The sequence below is a fragment of the Peromyscus eremicus genome, chromosome 8a (assembly GCF_949786415.1).
Source record: "Peromyscus eremicus chromosome 8a, PerEre_H2_v1, whole genome shotgun sequence".
NCBI classification, from domain to species: Eukaryota; Metazoa; Chordata; class Mammalia; order Rodentia; family Cricetidae; genus Peromyscus; species Peromyscus eremicus.
The window spans coordinates 1,627,279-1,640,080 of record NC_081423.1 but is presented as its reverse complement, the minus strand read 5'-3'; the positions used below and the strand labels follow the sequence as shown (position 1 = coordinate 1,640,080).

The 12,802-nt window shown below is 46.3% G+C and overlaps 1 protein-coding gene across 2 annotated transcripts in view; it reads left to right on the top strand.

The window, feature by feature from the left end:
- The window catches only part of Mrtfb (myocardin related transcription factor B), a 229,965-nt gene that overhangs the window by 18,459 nt on the left and 198,704 nt on the right, over positions 1-12,802 (top strand). For both annotated transcript variants that reach the window (XM_059269963.1, XM_059269962.1), the window contains exon 2: positions 7,677-7,786. The gene's annotated coding sequence lies outside the window, so the exon portion shown is untranslated. The remainder of the gene's footprint in view (positions 1-7,676; positions 7,787-12,802) is intronic.

Sequence of the window (12,802 nt, the reverse complement as noted above, 5' to 3'; positions counted from 1 at the left end):
TGTCTCCCGAGTGATAGGATTAAGGGTGTGTGCCACCACTATCTGGCCTCTATGTCTAATTTAGTGGCTGGCTCTGTCCTCTGATCCCCAGATAATTTTTATTGGGGTGCACAATATATCACCACACAGGAGGTCACAGTAGCTTGCTCCTTAGTAGATTCCTGGTACAGTCAGCTGACAACCAAGATTAGCCAGGATGCCCCGCAGCTCACTGACCCTGTTCTGTGGCAGAAGTGGGCTGCTGGCAGGAGCATGACCCAAGTGGGTGTGAGACAGGGGTGGACAGGCGGGAAAAGCTCTCCAGAAGAGCTGGAGAACCCAGGAGGGAAACTGCTCTTGATTTTTAAGTCTTGCTTTACTTTCTTGGCTCCTTCATGTTGGCTCTGAGGGAGAGTTACTTGCTTAATCTCAATATGTCCCTCCCTCTCCTTCCCTCCAAGCCTCCTTCCCTGTCCTTTTTCTTCAACAGATCAACATGCCCAAGTCTCCCTTATCTTAAGACATCTCCCTTTGCCCAACCTTGCTCTCCCCCGCACCCCATTAATAATATTCTAGAAAGGACCCATACCCACCCCCATAGGCCCTGGTCATCATCCTCTATCCATTAGTTCATGGCATGGATTCTCTGGCCCAAAGTTATTCATGATCCTAAATCAGTCATTCAGCACCCCCCCCCCCACTTTGGGTTCTCTAATCCACTGAGAACTCAATAAAACTGATAGATTTTCTTTTCAAAGAAAATATACTCTCATAGCCATATAAATAGCCACATATAATTTCAGGAATGCACTTCCTGAAATTTACCCTCAATCCTAGGTCAACAATCCTTCACCAGAATATGAAATCCAGCAATCTGGGGGCATAGGGGTAGGATATGAGCGTACATAAGGGCGCCGGAGCATGTGTGTGGAGACCAGAAACCAGTCTCAAGCACTGTGTTTTTCTCCAGTGGCCATTCATCTTGTTTGTGAGGCAGTAGACCTGGGGTTCAAGGACTAGGCTGGGCCAGCTAGCCTAGTGATATGCCTGTCTGAGCTTCTCCAGCTCTGGGATTACAAATGCACCACCGCATGGGCACTGAGGATGGAACTCAGGTCCTCAGGCCTGGACTGCAAGTTCTTTATCTAGTGAGCTACTTCCCTAGCCCACCCTGGATGCCTTTTCTTTATTTCTTATTTCAGTGTGTAAATAAAGTACATTTCATGTGTGTGAAATAGAGCCTGATGGCAGATTTTTGTCTCTGTGTTTGATTTTTTAATGCTTTGACAACGTGATCCATGTACATAGTGATTTTGTTTCTTTCATCCCACATAGCCCTCTTGCCCCTCACCTCCCACCAAAGCTCTTCTTCCCAACAAGTACCCCTCAGACTTGCATGCCCTTTAGTTTTGTTTGTCTTCTGAATTTAATTAGTGTTGCCTGCATGAGACGTGGGGGCGTGTTTACATGGACAAGTTGCCAAGGGCTACACCTCTGAAGGAAGTGACCACCTCCCAGCAGCCATTAACTGTCTGTGACTCCAAAGGTTTCCTAACCAGCTTTGAAAAAGAACAGGAGCTGCAGACCAAATTGGTTACTGTAAATCCCAGCTCCATCCTTCCCAGTCACACGAGCTTAGACTGCACTGTACCTCATTTTCCCCAAAGTATAAGAAGTGAATGACTGTAGAGGGCACGGGGTCCTTTTGCTCACAGATAAGCACTAGGGAAACAAGGAGTGTTAAACACACAGGCTAATAGTCTCTTCAACAGAAGGGATGTGTACCTGTTTTCCACCTAGAAAGCTGGGAGTGGATGTTGGTATTAATCTGGTGATCTTTGCTGTCTGTAGGGCCAGGCCAGGCCTGAATCCTCAGACTATTATGTTTACCCCAAATTCTTCCTCCCTAGACCTTTACCTTCAGCATCGCTTCTCAGTCAACAGAACTCATCCCTAGAGGAGATGTCACATGTACTTTGAGCCCTTAAGCTATAGATAGAGCCCATTCTTACGGAAGAGGTCACACGTACTTCTCAAGATGCAGTCACTCCTTGAGCTTTATTGTGGCGACTGTCTCCAGGAAACCTTTCCCCAAAGTTGTGCTGTGCTTAAATATGTCCAAAATAACCTGCCTGGGGTCAGACTCTAGAACTTTGAACCGACACTGGCTACTGAGTTGTTGAAGCGAATTTCCTTCTTGCCTCACGTGGATCATTTCTCTGCTGGCCATGGTGTTTACAGGGACCCCCCCCCCTCCAATAATGGCACCCAACACGGTGGGCTTATGCAAACTGGGGTGATGCAGGTCTGACACTGAGCAGCATGTGGTGAAAGTGTTAGACTCACATGAGCTTCATCTTCTTGGTTATTTTAGCTTCATTGTTTACTGTCACCAACCTCATTAATTCTAGATCTAATGTGGTTCCATGTTTGACTTACAGATGTACCTTGTGGGCTACACATTATACCTTTTAAAAGCAAAACTTGATAATTTTGTTAACATTCTTGATGCTGGGACATACCTGACCTGAACAGGTGTCACGGTATCGTGGGTTTCGGTGCACAGCTCTCTTGTTTCTGGCCCTGTGCTGAGGCAGCACACATAGCAGTCAGAATGTGTGATGGTGGTGCTTACCGCGTGGAGTAAAGAAAGGAGAAAAGTATTTGAGAAAAAGGGGAGCTCCCTGAACAGGATACAAGCTCCTCAGGTCCTGCACTGGGGCCTGCAGTGGGCTGCAGAGATAGAAGTAAATGTCAATAAAAGTGCTTGTCTGGCAAGCATTAGGACCTGAGTTCAATCCCCAAGAACTCATGTTCTACAAAGCCAGGCATTCACTGGAGATGCAGCTCAGCGGTAAAACACTTACCTGGCAAGCATAAAGACCCATACAGTCCCCAGTACCAAGAGGGGGGAAAGCCTGGCATGGTGGTAAGCTGTTCTAATCCCAGTAAAGGGAGGAGGAGACAAGTGGGTCCCCAGTCAGCAGCCACCAGTCCAGCCCACTTGGCAAACTCCAGGCCAGTGAGAGACCCTGTCTCAAGAAAAAGGAAAGGTGAAAGGTAGCTGAGGAAGGACACCAAAGCTACCCTCCAGCCTCCACAAACACTCTCACTCCCACACACATGTGCTCATGCACACATGAACATGCACTCAAGGATTCACATACACATAGAGAACACTGGTTAACATTCAAGTAAAGACCATGCCTAGAAAATGAACATCATAAATACTGGCTCATTCTCTGACTGGATTGCCTGGCCCTTGAGGACGTTTACACTGTTCACCATTGACTCTACAGGATGTGCTGCTGCCCTAGTACTGCCCCAAAGCAGGTCTGTAGTCTTCTCAGCCGTACTGTGGTGCAGCTCCAGATAAAATCGTAACAGAGGTCACGTTTCTATCTTTCCTGTCACTGGTGGCCTTTGGTCCTTGCATTCTGTTCAGGGCTTTCCCATTTCCTTCTGGAGGAAGTCCTCAATCAGCATGGCTTGTCCTCTGTGCTGGGAAGCATCTCCAACCTGGCAGGATCAAGGTATTCTAAAGACAGACCCTCTGCCTATCAGACTACTGAAACAATGGACCCCAGGAAGTCAGAATCTCACACTGGGAGAAAGAAAATGCTGGGTCCCAGTGCCAGTCACAAGGGGAAGTTTCATTCAGAAAGAGATTTCACATGGTTCTAACAACTTATCAGACTGCCTAGAGCCTGATCCGTCAGTAACAGGCAGGACCACACTTTGACCAGCACTGCTTAGCTATGCAGACATCTAGCCCTCTACTTACATGTAATCCTCATGTAAGGACCCCAAAGATGGACTTGGGGAGGCCATTGACCCTCTGTCCCTCTTCTTTATGTGGCCACATTGGATAAGTCTTGTCTTCAGCTTCTCTGTTTTGTCTGTTTTGTTGGCCTATTAAGGACAGTTGGCTGACCTTGGTTTGGGGGCTACAGGACCCAGACTATGGGCCAAACAACTCCAAAAATAACACTGTTAGTATGTTATTTTCTTTTACCTCAGATTATTTTTTAAATTTTTGTATTTCATCATGTGACAGTTTAAATGAGAATGTCCCCCATAGGCTTATATATTTGAATGCTTGGTCCTCAGTTGGTGGAACTGTTTGGGAAGGATGTGTCACTGGGGGTGTTGGAAGAGATGTGTCACTGGGGGTGGGCTTGGAGGTTCAAAAGCCCAAGGCATTCCAAATTCTCTCTCTCTCTCTCTCTCTCTCTCTCTCTCTCTCTCTCTCTCTGTGTGTGTGTGTGTGTGTGTGTGTGTGTGTGTGTGTGTGTGTGTGTGTGTATGTGTACACTACTGTGCTGTGTACATGTAGAGGTCAGAGGACAACTTTCAGAAGCCATTTCTCTCCTTCCACCACATAGGTTCCAGGGACCAAGCTCAGGTCTCCAGGTAATGCTCCCCCTTCTCTGCACCATCTCCCGGGCCCTCGCCTCAGATTATGTCTGAGTTTAGCATCAAGACCTTTAAAGAAAATGCTACACTTTCAAGATGTGGCTCTAATAGTGGAAATATCAGTGGGCTTGGCAGGCCAGGCAAGGAGATATTTTTAGATCAAGCCCTGCCAAGTGCCTGTGGCCTTCAGGTCTTGCCAGTCACCTGACATGTGCTAAACACCAACAAGGGATGTTTTTATTTCCTATTTGCTGCCATAGCACATTACCACATATTTAGCAGCTTAAACCCATTCACATCTGTGATGTCATATTTCTGGAGGTCAGAAGCTCAGGGACAATGGGGTCCCCTGATTGGAATCTCACAGGTCTGCACTCTTTTGGGAAGCTCTGGAGATGTCCACATTTGTGGTCGTTGGTTGCAGGCTGAATTCCATTTTAATGGTTGCAGGAATGAGGTCCAGTTAGTAGCTGAGGGCTGGTTTCCTCCCCTCCTACAGGCTGCCCAGTTGCCTCTCGTGCTTTCCCAGTGAGCTCTGCAACCAGAGCTCAATGAATGTCACTCACTCCAAACCCTTCTGACCTGTTCTGCTAAACCTCTCTGACACCAGTCACAGGAAGTTCTCTGCTTCTTGGGTTTTGTTTTCTTTTTGAGAGTTTCTGGGGTGGGTCCAAGTCTCACACATGCTAATAAAGCCCTCTACCACTCAGCTACACCACAGCCTGCATTCTCTGCTTTGAGGAGCTCCTGCAATTCTCCTGACCCAGTAGGACAATCTCCTTAAGATCTATATAACCTTAACCATACTGCAAAATGTTTGCCATGTAATACAACTTCTAGGTTCCAGAAATTAAAATACGTACATATTTGGGGTACTCCCTGCCAGTACACCCAGCAGGAAGGCAGAATGATGGGATAGATTTGCACTGCTGATCTGCCGCCGTAACTGTGGGCAAAGCTGTTAACTGCGCAAGCTCCAGTTCCTGTCTCCACTGGAGAGGAGTGGCAGCCTGGACTTCACAGCCTGCTCCATCCATCTCATGGCTTATATCAACTTAGATACACAAAGGAAGGCCATCAGTTCAACAGACACACGTGTCACTGCTGCTGCTCTGTGCCATGGGGTACTCGGAGCACTCTTGTGTTGTGTGGGTTCCCTCTCTGACACCTTGGAGAATTCTCCAGCAGAAGAAAACAGCTACAGCAGAGCTGGTTAACGACATGGGCTCTGGAACCAGTGGCTTCTGCTTAATTCCTACTTTCTCTATTTATTTGTGGTCCTGGGGAAATTATTAAGCTGTGTTTTAGGTTCATGATCCATTAAAAAAAGAAAGAGTAATGTCAGGGGCTTGCGATGTAGCTCAGGTGGTATAGTACTTGTCCATTATGGGCCTAGGCCTGGGATCAATCCCCAGCACCACATACAGTAAGTGTTGTGGCCCATACCTATAATTTCAGAACTTGGAGGCATGAGTAGGAGGATGAGAAGTTCAAGGACATCCTCTATCCTCAGCTGTTAGTGAGTTTGAGGAAAGCCTGTGGTCAGTGATTGAATGAGTGAGTGATTGGATAAATAAATCAATACATTAAAAAGGAAGAAGAGTAGCATCTACTCCATAGCTGTCACAAAGACTACGTGTACTTCCATATGCAAAATGCTTAAAGTCTGTCTGGCAGCTGCTGCAATTGCCTCATGGTCAACAACCATATTCTGCCTCCCACTGGCCCTTCACTGACCTCCTTACCACTAGCAATCTTGTCTGTGTTATCCGGGTGTATTTTCCTCCCATGATAGACGCAAAGTCCATTATGACTACTAGGTGGAAAAGAGTTGCTTACTCTTTGTTACTTAAGTCATGAAGAATTCATTTCATAAGTACATGGACCCACTGAGGATGAAGGTGTCTCCTTAAGGAAGCCATGCTCCCTGCCTGTTCCTTCCCGAGGGAAGTGGCCTGAGGTCTGACAGTATCTTGTTGCTGTGGATGTGGAGAGGTGGAAATGCCCAGACCTGTAAATGGATATGGCTTCCACGAAGTGCAGTGTGGGCAGGAGCTATTAAAGTCAAGAACCAGCACATCTCCTGACCCAGCAGTTTCACTTCTCAGAAGACACGTTAGACATGCCTGTCCAAGAAGTCAGGGAGAAGGAAGGATGGCTATGGCTGTGTTCTCCATGATCACAAAAATGTAGCAGCCTAAATCCCCATGGATTCAGGAAGATGCAGCACTACTCATGTGTGGTGCAAGAAGCAAATATGGAACTTGTGTCTGCTTTTAAATCCTCATGTTTTTCTTAATTTTATTTGTACTTCGTAAGGTGTTAAAAATCTGTGTGTGTGAGCACACTCATGCACATGCATGTGTCTAGGTGTGTCGTGTATGTATGCGTGTTTACTCGCACAGGCGGGAATGTATGGCAATCATAGGTCAACATCAGATCTCTTCCCTACCTTGGTTTTTAAGACAGGCTATCTCACTGAATCTGGAGCTCGCTGCCTAGCCTAGACTGGCTGGTCACTCATTGCTGTGTTTTGCAAGCCCTGTTTTGCATTTAACTCACCACAACAGCGTTCTGGTGTGGGTGCTGTTATTATCCTGTTTATTGAGGAGGAAAGTGGCACACAGAGAAGATAAGTAACTTTTCCAAAGTCACCAGTGACTTTGGAATTTGAACCCAGGCAGTCTGCATTATGTAAGTGGGGTTAATCATTATGCTATATAGCTGCTCCTTTTCTGGAATGTTCATGAGATAGCAATATAAGAGATCATGTCTTAACGTGTAAAGGTAATATTCAGAGAACCTGATCATAAGGTTTTAAGCCAGTTTAGAACAGTGCGCTGCTTCCTAGTTCCCGCATCTGTCAGCCTGTGATATAAAAGAGTCTCAATCAGGGGATCACCTTCCTCAGACCGGCCTGTGAGCACGGCCCTGGAACATTTTCCTGATTGCTGATTGGCCTGCGAGGGCCCTGCCCACTGTGGGCAGTGCCACCCCGGGGACAGGTGATCCTGGGCTGTATGGTAGGGAAGCTCTCTGAGCAAGCCCTCAGGAGTCAGCCAGTAGGCAGCGTTCCTCCGTGATTTCTTTGCTTGAGTCCCTGTCCTGAATCACCCCAACGATAAACCATGACCTGAAAGTCTAAGCCAAATAAACGCTTTCTCCCCAGGTTGTTTTTGATTAGCGTTTTCTCACAGCAACAGAAAGCAAACTCCGACAGCAGCCGCAAAGATGAAGTTGCCCATGTCGCTCACTTCAGTGTCTGTCCCCTTGTGTTCCAGGTCCAGCCGGCACCTTACACGTGCCAAGACCACATTAAGAACCCAGGATGCCTTGACAGCCTTCATGTAATGCTTGCCCTGGTCTGACTGCAAGTAGGAGAAACCCTAAGGTATGTCTTTAGGCTCTTTGCTCTCCCTTATCAGACTCTGCGCCCCCAGGACACCGGCTGGGCAGGGGCAAGAAGCTCAAGTGTCCTAGAGTAGAGACACAGAGATCTGTAAGGCTGAGTGACAGAGCTGGGGATTCCAGGAAGAGCAATGAGAAACCTTCAAAACAAGAAACAGCTCCTGGAACTGACACATGAATACAGCCACACCACAGGACACAGGATTAACATGCAAAAATCAGCCCCCTTAAGTAATCCCACTTTGCAACCAGTGAGAATTAGGTCCAAACAGAAAATGACAGTGTCGTTTACAATTACTCAAAACCTTAAGGTATAAACCCAATAAAATAATACAGACAATAAAACAAAAATTATAAAATACTGGTGAGAATTGGGGAGAGCCACGTGAAGATGTATACTATGTTCATGAAGCAGCCTGTTTCCACAGACAAAAATATAAAGCTCAAATGAAATCTAACACATTATACAAAACTTGACTCCTAATGAATCATCTATGTAAGTCGAAGATATAAAGCAATAAAAATTTTTAAGAAAATGTAAGAGAAAACTTCTTGGCCTTGTGAGAGCTGACGCTCCCTTGAACATAACTTCTAAGGCGCCATCCCTAGGAGAAAGCATGGAAGTTGGACTTCATCAAACTTTAAAACCTCATTTTCTGAAAGAACCAGTTAAGAAGCTGAAAATACAGTCGTGGCCTGTGAGAAAACAAAAAACAAGACCGTGTACAGTACTTTTAAAACTTAAGTGATCCCCCAAATTCCAGGGCCATGGAGATGGCTCTGTGGGTAAAGGCACTTGCTGCCATGGCTGTACTGAGTTTGACCCCAGGTCCCACATGGGTGGAAGGAGGGGATGTGACTCCAGCAAATGACCTCTGACTTTCACATGTATACTGTGACATACACATACTCATGTATGTGTGTGTGGGCCCTAAATACATACATACATACATACATACACACACACACACACACACACACACACACACACACACACATATAGGTATATATAAATTAAAAACTCCATTAGAAAATGGGTCAAAGATACAAAGAGGCACACAAAACTACGTAAACATATAAAAAGATGTGCAGTGTCTCTGGCCATGAGAGAAATGCAAGATAAAGACACAATGAACAGCTATTAATATGACTCAAAGTTTTTTCATAATTTCAGATTTTGAAATTTTTAAATTCATAGCCTAGTAAGTGTTGGCATGGTTGTGTGTTTCTTGTGAATTGCTGGTGGGACTCTAGAATGATACAGCAACTTGGAACACATTTGGCAGTTTCTTTTTTAGATTTATTTATTTTATTTTCTGTGTAAGAGTGTTTTGCCTGCATGGACATGCATGCCTGAGAGCCTCGGGAGGTCAGAAGAGGGCAATCTATCCCCTGGAAATGAAGTTACAGATGGTTGTGAGCTGCCATGTGGCTACCAGGTTTGGATCCTCTCCAAGAGCAGAAAGTGATCTTAACCACTGGACTATCCAGCTCCTGGCAGTTCGTTAGACACAGGGGCCACACAGATGGCTCAACAGGTGAACATGCTTGCTGTGCAAGCCTGGTGACCTGAGTTCTGCCCCTGGAACTCAAGGTGAGAGGTGGAAGGAAAGAACCACAAAGTTGTGCCGGGACCTCCACATGCACACCATGTCATGTGCACATGCTCACACATGGCAACAGTAATATAATTTTTAAAGTTAAAATGCACACATACCCTGAGACCCAGCCACTGCTTTCTTGTACATTCTAAATGTGAAAGTGCATGTTTGTGCCAGACCCTCATAGCAGCTTTATTTGTATAAATTTGTATAGCTCCACACTGGAAACAACCCAAATGACCTTCAACAGACGATGAACCAGCTCTTCCTCGGCCACAGAAAGGAATTAATATTGATATATTCAACCACTTGGTTCTCCAGAACATTATGCCAAAAGAAAAAAAATCCAATCAAGAAAGGTTAAATACTACATGATGTCATTTTATAAAATACCTCAAAATGACAAAATAGTAGAAATTGTCAACAGGTTTAGGGTTGGGGACAGTGTGGCCAATGGGACAGTCGGGGGTCAATTGGGGAATCCTTAGTGGTGACAGAATGAGTCCTAATCCCGATCATGATGGTGATGGTGCTAATGTCTACACGGGATGGCGTTCCAGAGTATCCTCCATTGAAAGAATGGCAATTGTTGCAATCTGAATACAGTGCAGTTTAGTGACGCTGTCCGTTTCCTCTGCTCCCTTTATAAGCTGCTTAAGTGCAGGCAAGCTGAGTGGCCACACATGGGGCTCTAATTTCAGCAGCTTCTAGTAAGTCTAAATCTCAAGATACAAGAGCTTTCAAAACTCTAAGGCAGCTTATTTACAAAAGTTTGGGAACAGTGACGTAACACTATATGGCGATTAAAATGAGTAAAGTGTCTTCGTGGACTATTCCAATAGAATGGAACAAGGAACTCTTGGATACATGGAAATCCTGTGTGGACAGGATACAGATAGGATAGATGAGTCCAGAACCAGGTCTTCATGATCAGGTGGCCCCTTCTCTAAGCCTTGTGACCTTGGCCCTTGGCTGGGCAGGGCTGCTGTTTCTTGCCATAGGGAGACAAGTGCCAGAGCTGGCAATTCCTGGAAGAGTTCTAAACAGGTGGTGGGGTATCAGGCACAGATGGCCCAGGTTTGACAGAAGACAAGATCTTTCCAGGGTTCCGTTCTGACCTGGGCTGGTCATATGACTGTAGGGACACTGGACCCCTTCTTTTGACATAAATTGGCTGCTCCAGCAAGCTGCCTGGCGCTCTGAATTTATTGCCCTCTCAAGAGACCCTTAAGTTTGAGTCTGCATTCTTTCCTGGTTGTGTGAACTTGGGATAAGTCGTTTCACCACAATGGAGCCCCTGTGCTTGTATCCATAAATTGGACATCACATCCTCTGAGCCTGTCAGACTAATGCCACACAGGAGTGTGGATTAGTATTGTTCAAGTCAAGGACTCAGGGCTAGGCCTGTTTGTTTCAGGGCACAGGATACATTCGATTTCTTTCTGTAAGGTGCACATTAGGTACCAATGAAAGAGCTGGCTGTAGCATTCGGGATGAATTTGTTCTTCCTGCCTGTCCTCTTGGCTCACTCTCCTTTGTATCCAGCTGAAATCGTGTCATACCAGTGTCCAGGGTGATGTCTGAGGGGTTCAGAAACCTTAGAAGAGCAGTCAGGGGCATGGCCAGCAAGAGGCATGGCCCATTGGTAACAAGTCAGGCTACCAGGATTCACATTCCAACTCTATTCTTTATGGAATTATACGGGTGTCTTACTTAAGGTCTTAGACAGGCCTGCCATCCGCACTTCTTAGGAGGCTAAGGCAGAAGGATAGGAGCAAGCCCACAGCTTGCTGGGCTACAGATGAGTACACAGCCAGCTCAAGTAAGTCATTTAGTGGAACCTCTCAAAATTTAACAACAAAAAGTCTGGGACATAGTTCTGTGGCAGAGCCCTTGCCCAAGCATGCATGAGGCTCTGAATTTGATCTCCAAAACAAACAAACAAAATTAAATAAAGTAAAATGAAGATAAAAGCCTAGGCTCATAAGATTATGTAAGTATTAAGTATGAGTATAAATACTGTATGGAAAGTCCTAAGCATCATGTTGGGGGACATCATTTTGATGTCCACACAGGTAAGAAAGGGCACAGAACAGAGCATTTGCAGGTATTTTAAGCTTCCAGAACTGCTTCTGCCACCCCCTTATGCCATCTCCGGGAATCACTTTCATGGCAGGGTGAGGCAGCTGTCCTTGCCTCAGGTCCTATGGGAAGGATTCTCTAGGGAGAATACAAACTGTCTATCTGGGTTACCTGCAACCTCACCAGATGCATTCCCTGGAAACTAGGCCCCAGTGATCTAGACCCAGTGGCTTTGTCAGGCCAAGATAACATCCTTTCTGTCCTCAGATGCCCTGAGAGTCGGGTAGATGCCCAGGCATGGTGGGGAGGGAGGAGGGAGGATGCCTGTGATTGGTCAGCAGGCCAACCTCACCTGGCAGAGAAAGGAGAGGAACTCAGTGTCCCTGGTCTGAGAGCATAGTTTTCTGCTGCCTTCTGCTCTGCCCAGATTTCTGAGTCTCACTGAATAGCCAAGACTCAGAAGCCACCGGAAACCACACAAGACAGCTGGTCCAAGCCCTTGTTTTTCAATCAGAACACTAAGGCCTATTGCAGGTTGCCACAGTACAGCACAGCCTGTCAACTCCCTCGACAGTGCCCTGTCCCCCTGGACAGTGCTCTGCCTTCTGACCCCCATAGCAGTCAGAATCAAGTTCTGGTTCTGCTTGTTTCTGGTTGTGGGAGCTATGTATTGCCACAAAGGCCACCTCTCTCTGCCTTCACTTCACCATTCGTAAAATGGGATAACTCAAACCTCCAAGACTTCTTGTAAGATGCATTAAAGCTATGCACAGATGGCTGAACATGGTGAGCATTGTAAATGAGCGGGGCCTCAGGGAATTCAGTTAAGTTGTTTGCCTACTACAGGCCATATGCCAACTATAGGCCCTGTACCTGTTAACTCATGTCACCCTCCCACCAGCCTCTGGAGGCCAGTGGTACCCCATCTTTACTTCCAGAAAGGAGACAGAGGCAAAGACTAGTTGAGAAACTCACTCAAATCCAGCAGCCTGGATCCTGATTTGGTGATCTTACCCTTCCCATGAGGAGACCTCAGAGCCACTGAGGATTCAAGCTGACCCCCTCAGAGCACTGACAGTATACAGCACATGTCAGTAAAATGTAAGAGTTAGAGAGCAGGGAGTCTGCACGTAGGACCTGCAGCAGGGGTCCTTTACCAGGACACCCTGGAAGCAGAGTCTGTCCTTGCTTCTACCTTGTTTGAGACAGGGTCTCTTATTGTTTCCCACTACAGATGCCTGGATAGCTTGCCTGTGAGCTTCTGGACATCCTCCCATCTCTATCTGTCACCTCCCTGCAAGGGCATTGGGGTTACA